This window comes from Polistes fuscatus, unplaced genomic scaffold (assembly GCF_010416935.1).
Source record: "Polistes fuscatus isolate 324 unplaced genomic scaffold, CU_Pfus_HIC Scaffold12, whole genome shotgun sequence".
In the NCBI taxonomy this organism is placed as follows: Eukaryota; Metazoa; Arthropoda; class Insecta; order Hymenoptera; family Vespidae; genus Polistes; species Polistes fuscatus.
Window position 1 is genome coordinate 841,392 of NW_025113020.1, and position 21,440 is coordinate 862,831.

Here is a 21,440-nt window from a genome sequence, read left to right on the forward strand (position 1 = left end):
AAATTTAAAGGCATTCAATGTAAATAATAATTAATCTATTGAATTAATAACCTTCTAATTTATTAATAATTTATTTTTAATACCATGTTGACTATAAATCTAAAATATATAAAGAATTAAAACGCTTAAGAAAAACATAAAAATTATTATAACTACATAACTGTTTAAATTTCAAATACTAATCGGATTAATAATATTTCTCTAAGTAAATTTAAACTAATAGGAGCTAAAATTAGATGAAGTAAAAAAAATCAAAATAATTCTAATGAAGGATTGAATTGTTAATGACTTTTATGTATAAATATTAATCGTCTACCCACACATTTATAATTTAAATTACCTACCTAAAATAATCCTGATGAACATATAATCCATGAACTAATATTATTATTAATCTACCTAAAAATCCTAATTTTATTAAAGTAATAAATCTCCTATTAAAATTCCTATGAACAATTGATAAATAGCTACCAATATTTTAAATCAATTTGAATTAAAAAATTATTCTGATTAATAAACCACCAATAATTCTTGAAGAAATTAAAATATAATTAATTTTTACAGCATCAATATATATATATAGATAAAATTTAAGAAAAACGAATACACCATATCTTTCTAATTTCAATAAATTCAGCAAAATTATTGAATCATAAACTTTAAGCTTTCAACATGAGCTTCAACATGAGCCTTTGGCAATCAAATATGAAATAAAAAAAATTGGTATTTTATTTATCAATTATTTTAAATTTATAAAAATTATTATAATCTCTCTCTTTTACAATTTATATAAAATTTAATTATTAACTATTAAAAAAAAGTATAGAAGAAATTATTGTATACATATTATAGCTTCAATCGTTCAAATGTGTAACACCAACGTAATTAAAATTGGTAAAATCTATTTCAAATATTAAATAAAATATTATTATATTAAATGTTAAAAAACATAAAAATTAAATTTTTATTATTAAAAAATCAAACATTTATAAAGTTACCTAAATTTACTATTATTAAACATCTAACAATTCATGAACTTTAAATGAATAATAAGAATATAAATCCATATATAATAAATTTATCCTACCAATTAATAAATTCGTTGAATAAAATTTATAAAATCTTATTATAAATAATAAAAAAAAAAATTAATTTATTAAATTATTACTAAATAAAAATTAACCTATTCTAAAAATTATTATTATTAAAAATTTATATCAACTCAATATTAAATTTCAATAACTCATTCCTATAAAAATGAATCATAATATCATTAAAGTAATTCCAAGAACTCCTCAATTACCAATCTACCTATAAAAAATAATCAAAAATATATTATCATCAATAAAATTTATTAAATTTGTAACCACTATATATTCAATTGATAACAAAATTATCAATAAATGATTTTATAATTTTAATAATAATTAATCTTAATAACAATTAAATAAAAATATAATCTCTATATATATATTCTAAAAATAACTATAAAACATTAATATAAAAATAAATTTTTAATTTATTTTAAAGCTTCATAGTTTAAAATAAAACATAAACTTTGTAAATTAAATTAAACAATATTTTAAAGCTTCAAAAAAATATTTAAATTGTATATATCTTTAATCTCCAAAATTATATTTTTAAATTAAACTACATTTTTTTATATAAGTTATTTAAAAAATTTTATATTTTTATAACATTTTTAATGAATGAAACATCATTTTCACTCCATTAATTTGAATAATTATAATTTCAAGAATAATTTATTTTTTTTATCAGTTAATATATCAATTATCATCATAATAATATTAATTTTATACACAATATTTTCATGTTTATTTTAACTAACACTTCAACACAATCAATTATGCATTTTATCTTTTAATTATCATTGGAGGTTTAATAATCTTATTCCTATTTATTAGTTTAATTTTAAATGTGATTAAAATTTAAATTAGAAACAATTTTCTTCTCTTATTTATAGTTTCAATAACATATCTATTTAAAATCGATATAAAATAATATTTTAATTCAATATAAATTTACATTTAATAACAACAGTAATATATGAGTTATCTATTAAATTAATAAACTATTAGATTACACATACACACACACACACCCACTTTTGATTCACAAGTATATTAAGTTTTATTACTATTATTGATAGTAATTGTAATTACAAGAATGTTTAATATTAAAAAGTCCTCCGAAAATCAATTAATAATTAAAAAAAAACGCATTAATGAATAAATTTATTGATATAGACAATATATGTAAATTAATTATAAATCTTTATTCAATTACCAACTCCTTTATATAATAGATGATGAAACAGGATCAGTACTATGGTTTATAGTTAATTTGTTAATGGTAATTATAGGAGTATTTTAGCTATACATATACCCATCTATTAATGAAGCATTCAATAACATTATATATTATACAAGACATAAATGGACGAATTATACGAATTTTACCATATAAATGGCGCATCAATATTTTTGATCTGTCTATATCTTTAGAGTTGACAAAAGAATAACAGCATTTTTAGGATAGGTTTTATCCTAAGTCAAATATCATTTTGGAGGAGCAACTGTTATTACAAATAATATAGCAATTCCTTAAATTTGAGCAAATTTAGTTAAATAATCTGGGGCCGGGGGGGGGGGTGTTTTTTCAGTTAAATTACCTATATTAAATCGATTTATGCATTACATTTATTTATACCCTCGTAATTATTTGTTTATTATTCATCTACTATATCGTCATAAAATTAGGATCAATTAATATAATTTAATCAATAAATAGTAATTAAATTAAATTGTATTTCAAATTTTTTTCATTAAAGATTCAATCACATTTATTATTTTAATAATTTCAATTATTTTTAACACTCAAAATCTGTATAGACTAGAAGACCCAAATAATTTTATTAAGCTATTCCTATAATTACTCTTATTCATATTAAACCTGATTTTTTTATTTGATTATGCAATTTTACGAGCTATTCCTAATAAATTAGGAGGAGTAATTGCTTTATTAATGTCAATTTTAATTCTAATATAACTAACTTTTTTTATCAAATTCTAAATTTTTTTTAAAATAAAGTTTAAAATATTTAATAAACTATATTTTTGAATACTAGTGTCTACATTCTTTATATTAACTTGATTAGGTAGACAAGAATTGAAACTCCTTATATTGAATTGGCACAATTTTACGCAATTTTCCATTTTTTTTATTTTTAATCAGTTAATATAATTAATAATTTTGATTTATAATTTTATAAAAAAAATAATTTAAAAATTTGTTAATAAGCCACAAAGTTATAATTTTGAAATATACTATAGAAATATTTAAATTTTCTATTACTTTAACTTAATTCTTTTTACATTAAATTTTTATACGCATAACAACCTCAATTACATTATTATTAATAAAATTTTTAAATAATAATAGAAGTAAATTTAAAAAATTTTTTTTTTATTATTTATAGATTTTAATAAATATATAATTAAATTCTAATTTAACGCACTGATCTGCCAAAATAATTTTATTTTAAATGATAATTATATAAATTATTAAATTAAATTATCTTAAATATATAAACATTTAAAATTAACATAAATAATAAAATGTTTTTAGAAAAAGATAAAAGTAATATTAACAAAAATAAATTAACATATCATATCTTAAACGAGGCAATGAGTCTCGAATTAAAATGATTAAAATTGTAAAAACCGTAACATAAAAAGCATTTTTAATAAAAACTATTAATTACCAAAACATATAATAACAGAAAATACTCTGTAACTAAAATCATTATATTTCAGCTACAAAAATAAATCTAAATCTAATTACTCATATATTAAACATTAAAAGCTGAAACCAACTCCGATTCCCCTTCAATAAAATCAAAATGTATAAGATTTAATTCAGCCACTATTCTAATAAATAAATAATTATTATTATAAAATTTACCAATAAAAAACTTAAAAATTTTTGAAATGTTGTAAAATCTAACAATTGAAAACTTTCAACATGATTAAATATAATAAAAAAAAATTAAAAATTGAAACTTCATAAGACAAAGATTGAGAAATTCAACGTATACCTCTCTTATTATTGAATAATTTAAATTAGATGATCATTCTCGTCAGAATAATATAAACACCCAATCTTAAACACATTATTATATATAATGTAAATGAATTTATAGTATAAATATTAACATTCTTTGGTAATCCAAGAATTAAAATTATAACTACAATAAATAAAATCATTTTACTAAATAAACAACAAAATAAAAAATTTTTTTATTTAATATTTTCTTAAACAAATAATTTAATTGCTTCACTAAAAGCTTAAAAATACCTAAAAAAAAAAAAAAAAAACTGTATTTGTTCCTTTTCGATCTTGTACATAATCTATATTTTTCGTTCCAATAATTCTAAAAATGCTACTCCAATCAAAATTCCAATTATGTAAATAAATAATAATAATAAAATAATATTTATTTGAAATTCAAATTCAATTAATTTGAGACATTCTATTTTATTAGTCTTTCATTCAAGTTTCCAATAAAAACTATTTATTTTGCTACCTTTGTGCAGTCAATATACTGCAGCCCTTTAAATTTATTCGATGGGCAGAATAATTCTAACTTATTATTCAAATTCAACAGACATGTTTTTGATAAACAGGTAAATATATTTTATATAAATTAAATGAATTTGCCAATTCCTTAGATTAATTTATAACATTATAAAATTAATCGAACTATATAGTATTTACTAATATAATCGTTATTACTACTACAAATAATTAATTATTAAATTTAAAAAAAAATTAAATAAAAATTAAATTTTTAAATTTAAAAATGTTTTTCATCTTATTTAAATTAAAACACTTTTTTAAAAGAAGATATTTTTTAATTACTATTAAATACCAAAATAATAAATTAAACTTATAACCAATATTAAATTTATCCCCAATACATATATTTACTTTAAAATAATTTATTTTAAAAAATTAATATTAATAAAGATTTAAATTTTAAAGCTGAATTTCATTCAATTCTAAAAAAAATCTAGACATATTTAAAATCGTTTAATATTTCACTTCCAATTAAAAATTAATAATATTTAACAATTACTTGAAATTTTTAATTAAATCATTTAAATTCGAGATAAATTTAAATTTAAATACATTTATTAATCAACCCCCCCTGATACAAAAGGTACACAAAATTAAAATTACTCTTGAATTTTATAATAAAATTTTAATTTATTACTGTATTTATAAGTAAAAAAACTTATTTATTTAATTAATTATCGAACTAAAAAATTTTTAAATAATATTAATTAATAAATTATTAGTAAAAAAATATATTTAAAAAAAAATATAATTTAATTTAAAATTCAATTTAATAAATTTAAATTCTAATAAAACTTTTTGTATATTATTCTTATTATTATATATAAATTATTTATTTAAACCAAAATTTTATCTATAACCAACTTTTTAGTATTTAAACTATGTTACGACTTATTTCATTTTATTGAAAGTGACGTGCAATTTGTACATATTTTATATATTATCTTCTTCTTCTTCTTTCTTTAGTTTAGGCAAATTGCCTGTTCCGAACGACGTTTTTCTGCCTATTGCACTGTTAAATTGTCGCACCATCGTTTTCGTGGGCGCCCCGTGCTTCTGCGGCCTGCCGGTGACTTATCCCGTGCAATTCTGACAATTCTTCGTTGTCCATTCTTTGATGTGTTCGTTCCATTCTTTTTTCCTTTTTAGTATCCATTCGTTGATATTTTCCACTTTGCATGTTCTTCTTATATCTTCGCTTCTCTCTCGATCCAGCAGTGTTTTTCCAGCTATTCTGCGAAGCACTCTCATTTCGGTTGTCTCTAGTAACTGTTTCGTTTTCGCCGTGTCTGGTCGAGTTTCTGCGGTATGTGACATAATAGGTCTTACCATTGCCTTGTAAATTCTTGCTTTGGTCTCTATGTCAATGTTTTTGTTTCGCCATATTGTGTCATTCAAACAACCCGCTATTCTGGATGCCTTCATTGTCTGTTCTCTTACCTCTGCTACAACATCACCATATCCTGAGATTTCTATTCCTAGGTACTTAAATCTCATTTCCTGCTGAATAACCTTCCCTTCAATTTCCAGTTTGCATCTTAACGGTGTCTTTGATGTTGTCATGCATTTTGTTTTCTGGGCCGATATTTTCATGTTGAATGATTTGGCTATGCAGTTAAATCGGTGTAGTAACGTTGTAGATCATCCTCATTTTCGGCCACTAATACAGCGTCATCAGCATAGCATAGGATGGTTATTTCTTCACTGCCCATTTTATATCCTTTTAGCAGTCTTACGTTTCTTATTATTTCGTCCATAATGATGTTAAAAAGCAGGGGACTTAGGGAATCCCCTTGTCGGATACCACGACCTGCATCAATCGGTTCAGTCAAGGCGCCATTTATCTTTGCTTGGATCTTATTGTTTCTATAGATGTCCTCTATGGTCTTGATAAGATTGTTCGGAATTTGCCGGTTATAGAGGAGGTGTATAACATCCTTTAACTGCACTCGGTCGAATGCCTTTTCCAATCAATGAAACACATATATGCTGGTCTGTTGTATTCAATTGATTTTTCTGTTATTGTCTTATGATGAAAACCGCGTCTGTGCACGATCTGCCTGATCTGAATCCCTGCTGTTCGTCTTCTAGATTCGTTAAGCTGTTAATTTTATTCGTTATAATCTTTGTTGTTAGTTTTAATGAAGTGTTTAAAAGTTTATTCCCCTGTAGTTTGTAGGCAGCTTTTGTCTCCTTTTTTAAACATAACTATAGTTGTGCTAGTCGCCATTCGTCAGGTATTTTGTGTTGGCATAGTATTTTTTGGATTAGGAATGTTAGTTGTTGTGTGAGACGTTGGCCACCATATTTTATTAACTCGTTTTGGATGCCATCTTGCCCTGAGCTCTTCCTATTCTTTAGTCTTTCGAATAGCTGTTTCTACATCACTGGACTCAATTTGTATGTCGCTTCTGGTTATTATTTCTGGCGTATTTAGTTCCGTTTGAGGTTCTTCTGATTTATAGAGCTCTGTTAGATAGTTAATCCAATTTTCTTTTGTGATCTGGTTTGTTTCTATCATTTCATTGACCTCCTTTCTTTGATTTCTAATAAATCGCCAGATTTGTTTTTGGAGTCCATAGAAGTCACTCTCCATTCTTTTCGAAAAAATCTCCCAATAATTTTGCTTTGTTTGCCTTACTAATGTCCTGTTTGATTCCGGATTCGTCTATACATTTCGTATGACTCAGGCGTTCTTAATGTCCTATAGTTAAGGTATGCCATTTTCTTTTTTTTGCATATTTCCTTAATCTCTGGGCGGAACCAAGGAGTTTGATCATTCTAGCCCGGTTTTTTACAGTTCGTGTTCCCAGGGCTTCATATGCAGCTTCTAAAATGTTGGTTCTTAGTTTCTTCCAGGCTATGTTTATGTTATCTTCTTCTTTTATTGGGTTTTTTTTCGATTTTTTCTTTCAACCTGTTCTCGTATAGTTGTTTGGTTGGTAAGTTCCATAGTGACTCGATGTTTATTTTCAATTCTTGAGTTGCTCGTGCAAGATTCTTTGGGGTTTAAACTTCATTCTTATTTTTGCTAATAGCAGGCTATGATCGCTTCCTACATTCGCGGAGTTTAATGTCCTAACATCTAATATTTGGTTTGGTTGGACGTATCTGTTAGTAACAATGTAATCAATTGTAGACCTGAAGCCTCTGGTGTTGCTGTATGTAAATTTATATTGTTCCTTATGATTGTAAAATGTATTATTAATCCTTAGCTCGTTAAATGTGCATAGCTGTGTCATTAGTTCTCCATTGTCATTTAACACGTTTTCGTTGAACCTTTTTTTATTCCAGGTATTATTTCATTTCCGATGCGAGCGTTGAAATCTCCAAGGATTATCATTTGTTGGTTACTTGGTAATGATCCGACTAAATTTTGTAGTTGGTCGTAGAAGGCTTCTCTTTCTTCTTTCGGTTTATTATCCTCGGGTGCATAGATTGATGCTACATTTAATTTTTGGCTTTCCGCTTCCATTTTTATAAGCAAGATACGTGAAGATATATAATTGCATTCTCTTATGTTATTCTGATATTTTTTCGATATTGCGATGGCTACCCCTTCTTTTGCCCTGGTTTGTTTTTCGACTCCACTATAGATCACCAGGTAGTCGTCGTATTGTATTTGCCCTTTGCCTTTCTTTTTTGTTTCTTGTAAGGCGCAAATATCGATGTTGTTGTCTTTATTTCCTTCAGGGTTTCCTGGTCTTTATTGTTAAATGATTTTATGTTCCAGGTAGCCAAGCGCAATATATGTTTTTTTTTCCATCTCTTAGTCCTCTTACTTGCATGGGTCGTCATCGTTAAATCCGTCCTGTTCCGAGGCAAAATTTTGTCACTTTGAGCAGATTTCCTTTTTTACGTTGGGTAGGGAGCTAGCCTGACCCAACAACCTTCCTCCTTTTCCCGGGCTTAGGACCGGCAACATGATCGCTGATTTCGATGCTCCATCGATCATGCAGGCGGAGTTTTATATATATTATTATATTTTTTTATATATAATATATATAATAAATTAATATATAAAATAATATAATAAATTATATAAATATATAATATATTATATATATTTTTATTATATTATATTCAAATCAATTAATTAATTAAGTTTGCTATAAAATCCAATATCTAATTCAATTTAAATTAAATTATCCAGTATTAATAAAAAAATGTAATCCATGAATTTCTGATAAAACTATATTTTGACTTGAATTTTACTAAAATTTAAAAAAAATTATACTTAATAAAATTTTTAAAACAGCAATATATAAATAAATAATTTTTTATCATGTAAATAGTTTTTCTTATCGTGGATCATCAATTAACTTACAGATTCCTTTAATTTTATAAAATACCGCTAAATCTTATAAATGGAATGATTTAACATTTAATATTTATATTTAAATATTTAAATATTTAAGTATTTTATTTTAATTAATTACTATAATAGAGTATCTAATTCTAGTTTATTGTATAAATTAACTTAACAAAAAATATTAAAATTATTAAATAAATAATATTAATATTTCACCATTTAATTAAATATTTAATTTAACAAATTATAATAATTTATAATATGAACATTTTTAATAATTAATTTTAATTATTAGTTTAATCGTTATTGCTAGCATTTAAATTTTTCAATTATTAAAATATAAACTAAAAAAACTGTAATTTCTTTATTAATTTTAAATATTAAAAAATTTTAAATATTTAAATTAAATTTATATAATTTTTTTTTAAAAAGATAAATATAACTAAAATTAAATTTATTTTATAATAATTAAGTGAAAAGAATTTTTATAAAGAAATTAGATATACCTTTCTTATTTAGTGAAAATAATTTCTTTAAAAAATTCATATAATAATTTATACATATATACGTACATACATACATACATACATACATACATATAAATGTAGGATATTTTTCGTAACCCTACTTTTTCACTCTCGATCTCTCTAAATTCTCTTCGACTCCCTTATATCTTTACTTATCGCGCTCTCCCCTCTTTATTCCTTTCTTTTATATCGCCGCTTCTCGTATCCTCTCATATCCACGCTAAACACACGCGTGTACTCATACCCTCTCATTTCTTCATACCATAACAACAAAGGACAACATTTCTTATAGCTCTACCTACCAGATAACAATTTTACTTATTCTCGAAATTTTAACATATATATTTAATAATGATCGTTCTCGAACATTCATATCGTAACGTTTCTTGCCTTTATATTTATTCGCTCTTTTACTTACGAATTTTTCCCAATCCCACATAAATATAAGTACATTTATACATAAATTTAAATTTTAATTTAAATAATATATTATTAGGTTATCATTTATAATTTTTTAACCTAAATAAATATATTATATGTTTATATACATAGAATATATATATACATATAATAATAGGTAATTATATAAATATTTATTGAACATATCAGTAACTATTAATTTATAATTATATTATAATATTGGTAACAGATTTATATAATTTAAAATAGTAATTTAATTCTATATTAAATATGTGTGTGTTCTTAATATAATATAATTTTTTTGGGGGAAATTTATATAACTTACTATATTAAATATATAATTAATATATATTAATCGGATTGGTTAATGTATAGTTTTGAATTATTAGATTATTATTAAGTATTATATTATTATATATATATATAAGTTCAATAAATTAATCTAATTTGCCGCGTGTAAAATTATCAAAAATTTAAATAAATTTTTAAAATTTAATATCTCAACTTTTAAAAACCGCTAAAATTTCAAAATTCAATTTTTATGATTAATTAAATATTCTAAAGCCAACATAAATTTAAAAATATTATTTTTAAAATCAAAATAAAATTAATAAAAATCAAATTATTAATTAAAATAGACAAAATTAATATTTAACTTTAATCAAAAATTAATTTAAATTAAAAATTAATTAATTCATTCTTTAATAATAATAATAATAATAATAATAATAATAATAATAATAAAAATTTTAAAATAATAAATTATGATATATTTTAAACTTAAAAATAAATAATTCAAATAATTAAAAAAATTCTTAAATATAAATAATCAAAAATTAAGAATTGTTTTGAAATTCAACAGTAAATTTAAATTTGATTAAAACTGAACTTTCCATGAATTTTGTAAATATGAAAATAAAATCCCATTGTTTTGAAATTCTCGTTTTTATTGGTATCATGAAGTGTACAAAAAACTTTTTTTAATTAATTTTATATTAATTTGCTAATAATTTTGTCTAAGTTGAGTCCTCGAAAAAAAGGTAAGTTTTTTCGGGGAAGCACCATAGCCTTCCGTAGTCATGTGAATTAAAATAATAAAACAAATTATTGTTTTAAGGCTTCGGTCTAATGAATTAACTTATAATATGCAGATTAAAAAAAAAATAGCGGACTTGTAAAAAAAAGGTTTTAAAGATCGAATTTTTCTTTTGATAAATTGTTTAAAAAAATTGATTTATTATTAAAAAATTTAATGTTTTAAAGGTTATGCATTTAGCTATCTGTGTCGAAAATAACTGGTTCAATTTTTAGCCAAATCAGTTGAACAGTTTTAAAAATCAGTGATTTCCCGAAATTCCGAAAACGTGGTTTCGAGAAGAACGCGTTCAAAGTTTTTCAAACACTTTCATACACACTACGGCGCGTTCTTTTCTTTTGGCTATAACTTTAAAAAATATTTTAATTTTTTGTCTGAAACTTTGAGATAATATTTTAGGATGTTTTTCTTGTGACAAATGTAAAAATTAAAATCAATTTTTTAAACCCATTACACCGGCCTACTACCTTAAGTTATCGGGAAATAATAAATTTGCAAGTTTTACTAATTTCATCGTTAGATCTCATGAGTTATCAATCCTGTCCCTCTATTTTCATGAAATTTCGAAAATATACATATGTAAATAAATGTAAAATTTGTTTATTTTATATATCTCTTTATTTACATTTTCTTTGTCTTTTTTTGGTATTTTGTAAAATCGAAAAACACGATAAATGTATGAGTCATACTAGGTCGAAAAACTTGATTTTATAATATAAATTCATTAGAATTTTTATTATTTAGTTCATTGTCCTAATTAATAAATAGGACGTCTGTTTAATAGTATAATAGAGAAACTAAAATATATGTAAAAATATATTAAAATCTAATATTTATTTTCAAGTAGAAGGTTACTTCCTTATTCTCGATAAACTCGATTGTTTCTTTTGTTTCTTGTAATTCCTAAGTTTTTGATGAGTTAGATGAAGAAGGGGGCGGGGGAAGGAAAATGAAAGTTCATATTGCTAACGGAAGTACTAGCCAAAATCAAATTAAGGGGGACAACTACTCGTAGAAAAGCAGTGGCGTACATAGCAAGTTTTTTAAAGGTTATTTTTTTTCTTTTTGTATACCTTTTTCTTTCGTTAGGAAAATTTTTATATAAGGTTGCATTAATAGGCAAAGCTCTTTTCTTTTCTTTTTGCTTTTCTTTTTCGTTAAGATCCAATAAAAAAATCTCTTTGAAAATAACTATATAGAATATTTATTGAAAACTTAGAATTTGACGGTTCATTGTACTTCAAATAAACTAATACAACAGTATCGCAATGTTAATGAAAGTTTTTCTGGTTGAGTTTAATGTTTATTAATTTTGTTTCTAGTAATTATATGTGACCAGAAAATGGTCGAATCCCTCCCGATGAGTTCTATTAAACAGTTTAACGCTTGAATGAGTGAGATAGGACAGGATAGATAAATGAGCAAAACACTTTTACACGGCACAAAGCTACTTGCCTCGGCATAAAAACTCTCACGGAATTGAGAGAAAAGCCGGGGCAAGAGAACAATTTATTCAATAAACTGATGAAGCATACAATTACAAACAAAACGCTGAAAGAAAATATATTAATAGAATAAACGACGCGAGGTACCTTTTGGTCGCACGCTAGAGAGCTCTCTTACCGTTCGCTTCCGACGCAAGACGACAATCGAACGCACGCGGTTTCTTATCGCACCTAACGATGGCCTGTCTGGCCAGAACCTTATCTCGCGTTGGTAGCCTGGCGACAGGTTGCAGATAATTCGCCACAAGCCCAAGTGGGGAGCCTGGAGACAAGTTGTGGATAAAACGGTACAACGCTCCGACTAGAAACCCACGTGAGGAGCCGGACGGCAGGTTGCAGACAATTCGCTACACCTGGCCAGCTAGACGCCCACGTGGGGAGCCTGGAGACAGGTTGCAGATAATTCGCCACAAGCCCACGTGGGGAGCCTGGAGACAAGTTGTGGATAAAACGGTACAACGCTCCGACTAGAAGCCCACGTGAGGAGCCGGACGGCAGGTTGCAGGCAATTCGCTACACCTGGCCAGCTAAACGCCCACGTGGGGAGCCCGGAGACGGGTTGTAGAAATCCGTACAACTGCCCGACTAGAAGCCCACGTGGAGAGCCTGTTGGGAACAAAAACCAAAAACTCCACACACTCCTCACTCACTCACACACGCTCTATTCACGTTGCCTAGAACAAAAGGCCAAGATAATGAGAAGCTCAAGATGAGAAAAAACACTGTTGGTAGCTCAAACCAGAGTGAACACCAGAATGAGACTCGTGCGTGCACACGGCCCCACGCATCCTATTCCCCCCGCACACCTCAAGACGCTCTCCCCTGCCTCTTGCATGGTAAGGCGTGTCCGCACGCATCTCGACAGCCCTTGCGCGCCCTCGCAACTTAATTAACGCATACGCCGCCTATCCTATTCCGCGCGCAATATAAATTATTCTAACAACGTAAATATCGCCGAACAAATTTAGTAACCTTCTTGTGGATATTAATTTCGAGAAAAATCATTTTGTGAAAAAACATATATTGTAACTATGATTTTTTTATAATCTTTTTCATAACAAGTATTAATTTTTCACAATTATTTAAATTTCTTATCATTTTTAAATTCTTACCAGTTTTGTTCTATAATCTTTAATAGGTAATCGATAAGATTTTTCTGTGGCAATAATCAATTTTAACTGAAGATATAGACGTGAATTTAATATTCTTGAAAATATTTAATTAATGTGCAATCTCTATTTAAAGGCTCACATTTGTTGAATTCAGGTTGCGTATGTTTCTTTATAATTACGAAAAAAAATATACGGGTTTTAGAAGTTAATTGATTATCCTGGACGGATTTGTATTCCTGGAAAGGTGAGATTCTATCGATTAAGTTATTACGTGCTTAACTGTTTTTAATTAAAGACCGAGAATTAGTAGAAAATAATAATAGGGAAAAAGAAAGTGAGTGAAACGAGTTAAAGTTTAGTGAAAATCACGATCCTGAATTCTGTTTGAGATTCGCTTTGTTCTTTTCCTTTAAATTTCACTTCAGTACACAACAAGGTCTATTGCAACGGTTGCAAGTCCTTTTCTTCAAATAAGAAAAAGCGAGACGACGGGTAAACGAAAGAGTGGTGAAAAAAGAACTATAGAAGAAAAAGCATCCTCTGTATTTTCTGAGACTACTGTTAAAAGAAATTCTAGCTTCCCACGTGTACAGGAATTATTACGGAAAACAGGAGCGTACTTTACTCTCTTTCAATTTTCTTTCTTATTTTTCGTCCTTTTTTTTCTTTATATCTGTATTAATATCGTTTCTGCTTTTTCTTTTTTTTATCTTTCTCGCTTATACATAATTTTTTCTTTCTCTTTTCATTTTCTCTTTTTTCCTTTTGCATATTAGATATTCGTTACATTTTTATCATTAAACTCCCACGAATTTAAAGTTAATTGAAACTGGATTTTTTAATTTTTTTTTGTTATACATATAAAGGTAAAAGTCAATTATATTCCGAAATGTAATTATATTTTGCGTGTAAATACAGAAAATTTTAGATTTTCGCGTATTAGAAAATTTAGTGTCATGTTTCTATCAAAGAAAAAAGAAGAAAAAATATTTCCTAAGAAACTATTTTTTTTACGATTATACAATTTATTTATATGAAATATGTTATGTCATATAAGTATAATACGCTTTATATTGTCGTCACAAAAATTAATTTTCTAATCGCATCATTTTTCAAATTATTGGAAACAATTATATTGTTTATTAGTTCTTTTTCTTTATAGCTACACAACTATTTCCATAAATAAGGCTCAGTTGATAGTTGACCACCACTGTTCTGAATGAACATCGACAAATTTTTTGCTTCTATATTCATTTATAATTCAATTTTTTTGGAGTTATATATAGTATAATTACGCATTATACATTTTCAGTTGGCAGAAATTCAATTTATTAAAAAAAATTAAAAAAAAAATATGTCACTTGAACGGTAATTTAAGAAGTAATATAAACGTACACATATATGTCAGCATCCATGAATAGAATAAATAATAAAATAAAGCGAAATAAAATTCTACAATAATGAAACAATATATTTTAATTGTAATTATAATTGTCGTAAAGTCAATAAAAAAAAATAATAATTATGGCAGAATTTTAATTCAAAGCTTAAGATTAATCATTTTATTAATCTCTTTATTTACATTCTTTAAAGTTCAAAAGTTTAACTAAAAACGTTTAAAAATTTAATCTTGCCAAAAATTTGATCTTACGAAAAATTCGTTTATCGATAGAATTAAAATCATAATCAATACGTCGCTTGCAAATGCGAATAGGTGAGAATTCCAGGTAAAACGAAAAACGGTCATAAAGTGCCAAATCTGGATTGCAGTGTAAATGCGATATAACTGCGATGGATTTTTGGCCAGTAATTCTCTTACATATGAGATGAATGGTTTGATGCTTTATCATAGTTAAGGATTCATAAAAACGAAATCTTACAAGGCACGGGAAAAAATTATCTTTTTGAAAAACATTCATATTAATTCGGTGAAGGTAACTGTTCGATTAAAGGTCGGGATGAATAACAGTTGAGACGAAGTAGTACAAAATATGGATCATATATTTTAACAAAACACAAGAAAACAGAACAATAAATACAAACTCCTTGCGTTATACTTAAAGCAAGAAAAGTCTTTTATCTTTTACTTTTGAAATGGGAATCCGAATCTTTTTAATATAATATGACATTATAATCTTTCTCTCTGGTCTATTGTCCGTCTTTTTATATCCCGTATATAGTGGGAGGGAAAGGACTCTCTTTATCCTACAGGGCGTTTCTTATTAAATCACAGATTCCCTATTGGTCATCGATAGGTCTTTCTTTTACCGCCTGTAACGTCTTAGCGAGAGAGTATCTTCCACGGTTCCCGGAATTTTCCCGTCCAAACTTGCAAGTGTAAACAAAAAGGGGGACAAGCACCAGACCCTTCCTTTTGAGAAGACCGAATATCTTAGAATTATTTCTATCGCCTCTAACCTGAAATCGAAAAAATATTATATATTTATTTTATATTATCCAACACCTTTAGAATTTTTTATCTCCATAGAATTACCATACAAATAGTTTTCTATGCGGTGGTGGGCTTCTCGGTTCAGCGTAATGTAACAGTAACAACTAAATTTTTTTTTTTTTTTACATATCTGACAACGAGATTCCAACTTTCGTAACCTTGATCGGTTATTTATCCCTATTAATACGAAGAAGTGTGATATTATATAATTCTTATTTTCTTTCCGAGCAGAGTTCGTATATAAAAATAAAAAATGATCAAATAAAACTGTGCCGCTATATACTCGAATCTATCTTGTATTAACGATTTTCTCCATTTTTTAACGCAGGAAACGTTCATTGTCATATATGTTTAATTTCACAACTAACAATACTTTCACAAAAATTAAAAGCAAGTTGGGTGTATATGGCATCCTCAACAAAAGCTACGTATAAAAAACCTTGGTAGTACGTAACTTTTGATTTTCAAGCTCGTATTGCATTAACTGACCATCCACGTAACTTTTTCTCCTACGTTATTTTCTGTATTTCTAATAAATAGCTTTTTTGCCATTTCACGATAATATATCATTTTTATAAAGTAAATTTCGTTTTCCGTTCGAATAGAACGTGTTGTTGTAATACGCGGTATAAATTTCATATCACTTACAAGTAGTAATAAAATATTTCCAATTGTTTGAGTAAATGTGTAGGATATTTTCTAAATAATTTTAATTATTGGTAAAACTCGGATTATAAATTTTAAATAGAAATAAACTTCATTTTCGCTAGTGTCCCTGTTGATTCAATTGTTTCGTTATTTAATAACTTTATCAAAAATTGTTTTTATTAGCAAAAGGATTTAGTCATTTGGTTTTTCTTTCTTTATAATATTTATTTGATTTTGAGTATTTCAAACATTATCGGAAAATATTCTCAATAAGGAATGGAATATCTCTAACGAAGACATTATAAATACTTTTGAGAATAGAATTGCAATTTCGTGATATTCTTTGGGTGTGTAAGGATAACTGCAAAAGCACGAGATCCAGGCGTATTTTACGTAACCATTCTCTTGAAAATTTCTTGATAATTCCGAAACAAAGTCCTTTTCATCGCATAAAAAATAAATGGATGTATGTCAAGTACGAGCATTAATATAATTAGTTAGCTATGTAAGATAAAAACACGCAATGATAACATGAAGAAATTTTAACATATATTACAAGAAAACCTCGGATAAAACCTTTATATGATTACTAAAAAGTACTATGTTATATAATAATACGAATAAGTAATACAAAAAGGCAGTTGGTTTTCTAAAATTGAATAACAATTTTATTTTATTCTTATAATTAAAAGAAACATCTTTATTAAAGCAATTTTTGTAAGCTAATTAGTAAGTTGATGAACGATTAAGTATTTTTCACTACTATAGCACAAATCTAAGGAGAAAAATGTTTATGCTTATACATACATATATAATAGAACTTGATTAACAAGTTTGCGTTTATCCGACGTCTTTTTAATCAAGATCATGGTTATCTCTTGTCTTATCCCCGTTAATTTCTCTATTGGGTATATTTGCATAAATACAACTTTATAAAAAAAACTGATTTCCCTAAATTTAAGATATCTCTTATAATAAATATATGTGTTTTATTTATTTCAACAAACTCAACAACTGTACTTCTATCTTTAAATTACATTAATTATAAGAGAATTCCGTAATTATTTGTTGGAAGTTGTAACAAAACAAGATTAAGTATAAAAAACAGTTATAATAAATTATAAATAAGATTAGTATAAATAAAATGTTTGCGTAAAAATGCATTTTTAAGTGGTAAATTAATAAAACAATAAAAATGCAAACAGATAACAATATTCTAATAAAAAAAAAAATATAAATATTATTTTGTAATAAATTCATATGCATAATATAGATATTATTTATAAATCTATACATATAGTAGAAGTAGTAGTGAATAATAAATGAAAGATGGTTTTATTTAGATTACACGGAGTATAATGTTAGACACTATTAGCTAGCGTTCATTCAAATTGAACTGAACGATTACGGATTTCTTCTCTTTTATATTTTTCTTCTAACTTTCTCGAAACTTTTTGACCATTTTCGAATATTAAGGATGATTTATCGGTACAATCGGAAACAAAAGTTAATGACATTTTCATCAAATCCACATCTCTTAATATCTGTTGAAATAGATGATTTAAACCAACTATTTTTTTTTTATAATTCAAATTTTGATATAAAGTTTCTAAAAGAATGAAATTTAGTGATCATTTTAATAATATTAACATAAAAATCTCCATTTAAGTGAAAATTGTAAAATAACTTTTGTTTGTGACTGTACTGTATCATCCTTAAATTCACGGTACAGATATTAAGAGATATGGATTTGATGAAAATGTCATTAACTTTTGTTTCCGATTGTACCGACAAATCATCTTTAAACATCAAGATTATTTCTTTACTTTCGATAAAATATCAGACGACCGCTTTTTCAAGCGGTATCGCGTACCTAAACAAACAAATGCATTTCCGAGGAACGGTCTTTTTCATTCTACGTAATATTATATACATATAAAACATATGGGAATACAATATATTTTTTTTTTATTTTATTCGTTTTCTGTTTTCCAGTATTTATGTACACAAGTCAGTCGGATATTTCATTTTAAATCTTTTCTAATGCGAGTAGTGTACATTTGTATAGCTAGTTGGTTAGGTAAATGCAATACATATACATAAAATAAGTATTATTGTTTGGGAATTCGTCTATTCTCAAACCATGTTAGAGTGAAACCATGTTTAGGGTGCCCTGTTTATGAGAGTTCTCCCCGATTTTCGAACTCTACTAAAACGAATCGGTTCTATAGAAATGTCGTATTATACGGGGTTATTCAAATTTTAGAAAAATTCTTTTAATTTAATGATTTTAAAATTATTTACGTATAAAAAAGGATTCCTTTTTGTTTAGAAAAGTAAAATTATTAGGTAAACATGAATGAAATTCTTTCCAATGAACGATCTTGAAATTAATTCTAAATTCGATTAAAATGCTTTCTTTTATCTTCTCTATAACTTTTTCAACTTGAAATTCGGTTCACTTTTCTCGATTAAATGTTCTCAAATTTGATCGAATACGAGCTCGGGTCTTCATCACTTTGATCGAGAACCAGCAAAAGCTTTTTTTCATTTTCAATTTTGTCGTCTATGTAGCAACTTTTCCTCTCCTCTATATAGTATATAATATCGTCAGAACTATCATAACCTGTTTAACAAAGAGGATTCTCAATCGATACACATCTGCAAATAAAAATATCTTTAAAAATGTAAGATAAATAAACATAAAAAGTTTTGGGTATGAATTGTTTTTTTTTTTTCAATGGTATAAAACCATTATTCCGATTTTGAGATACTTCAGAGTTTTAGTTTGAATTAAATTAAAAATATTGCTAAATGTTTTTATGAATTTGAATAATATTTATAAAATACAAGCATATTTAATTTTATTATTCGATAATAAAAAACGAGGTATGAAAAATAAGGTTCTATAACTTATATTACTTCGGTGGGAAAAAAAATTAAAAAATAAAAATTTGTTGCATTTAGATTTTAAAGTGAAACTTTTTTTGATGAATTCGTAATGATTTAGTGTGTCTACTTTGTTATTAACAATATGAAAAGAAGTTGTGCATGCCTAACTGAAACTATTATACTCTTCAATTAAACTTATACCACTTATAAAAAAAAAGCTTATGCGACGTAACAAAACAATTGAAACAGCATATTTTCTATATTGCAATATATATATTATATCTTATATTTATATATATAAGATATGTTATAATAAATCTTACAAATACAAAAAAGTAAAAAACATTTATTTCTTTTAATATTATTAAAAATGAAAGTTTAATTTCTACGAGAAGTTTAACTTCTTCTCAGATAACAGCCTAATGCAAACTTTGAAAAAAAAAACAAAAGTAAAAAATTATTTTAGATACATTTGCTGAGCTAATTTTTTCTTTACGCGATTAAACTTGCACTTAAGTTGATAACATGATTAACCGTTAAAAATTTTAATTCTCTAAGCGTATCCTAGTATTAACAGACACGAATCGATACTCCGTTTTCTATCCTAACCCGATAAAACTACGTCTTAATTATTTTCTAGTTTGCAAATATAACGAGACAACTTTTGCTTAAATAAATTTTCTGCGAATAATTTTTTAATTTAACCAAATAGAAAGTTTTTACATTTAATTACGATTAACTTAATTACGGAGATTTTTTTATTTTACATATATTTTTATAGTGTTAGTATTGATATTTGATTATGAAGAGCATAGAAATTTTTTGTTATTATCATTAACATTCCTTCGGATAACTTATATATGGATCGATTATTTTGAAAGTCCATTTTCAGTTTCTTAAGAAAATTAAAGGTTTACATATTTGTCAATTAAAATATAGGTTAATTATGCCAAGTCTGGGCAGGTTTTTACTAATTTATCTCAATATGTAATTTACATATATAAATTTCTTTCTACGTAATTTTTTTTTACAGGTCAATTTTAAATTGAACAAAGCATTAGCATTTTTAAAGAAATTAAATACCATCTAGTTATAAACAAAAAGCTTACGCTAAATTAAATATGAATTACGTCATCTTACTTTTTTTTAAAATGGACTTCTTACACCATTTTCAAAGTAAACAGTAAATATGCGTGTTAAATTAAAGTCGTGTAAAAAAAGTTTATGTAAAACAACATCGGGTGTATTTATCCTGGAACTAAGTAGCTATCCATAAAGTTAAAAACCTCTGATAATTAGATTTTAAAAAGTATACATTATAACCCTCTGAGTAGAAAGTTATTTTAGAGCTCTAAAAGATAACATTTATTTTATTTGACATCTGAAAAAACTGACCTGAAAGATAATTAAGTTAATGTAAAGATCTCTTATGCGCCGTTTTTGACGTCGGTAAGAATTCTAAATACTGATATCCAAAAGTTAACAATAATAAGATGGAATTAGGAGGTTATTCAAGACATTTTTTTTTATTGAATTAAGTAAAATATTTCCTATTTTAATAATTTTATTTTTCTTATAGTTGATACATTAATAGAATAACTGATATTAAAATAATAATTACTATAATTAGGTGCAATAATAATAAAAATAAAAATATTTTGTTAATTTATGAAAGGCATAAATAAATTTTAATTTCTTGACTTTGACTTGATGCGATCACCAGCATGTTGGAACCATGATTTTATAACCGCTTCAATAGAAGCTTTATTGTCTCATTCTATCGTTGTATTATAATTTCTATAAAAATAAAATAAAAG

At 25.6% G+C, this 21,440-nt stretch overlaps 2 long non-coding RNA genes across 2 annotated transcripts; one reads left to right on the forward strand and one right to left on the reverse strand.

Moving 5' to 3' along the window:
• Positions 1-12,444: 12,444 nt before the first annotated feature.
• Positions 12,445-13,261, reverse strand: LOC122526756. Its single transcript, XR_006306208.1, has 2 exons — positions 13,174-13,261; positions 12,445-12,781 (listed from the first exon to the last, which is right to left on the reverse strand). It is a non-coding gene; the product is annotated as an uncharacterized LOC122526756 (long non-coding RNA).
• LOC122526754 lies at positions 12,698-13,227 on the forward strand. Its single transcript, XR_006306206.1, has 2 exons — positions 12,698-12,745; positions 12,912-13,227. It is a non-coding gene; the product is annotated as an uncharacterized LOC122526754 (long non-coding RNA).
• Positions 13,262-21,440: the final 8,179 nt, after the last annotated feature.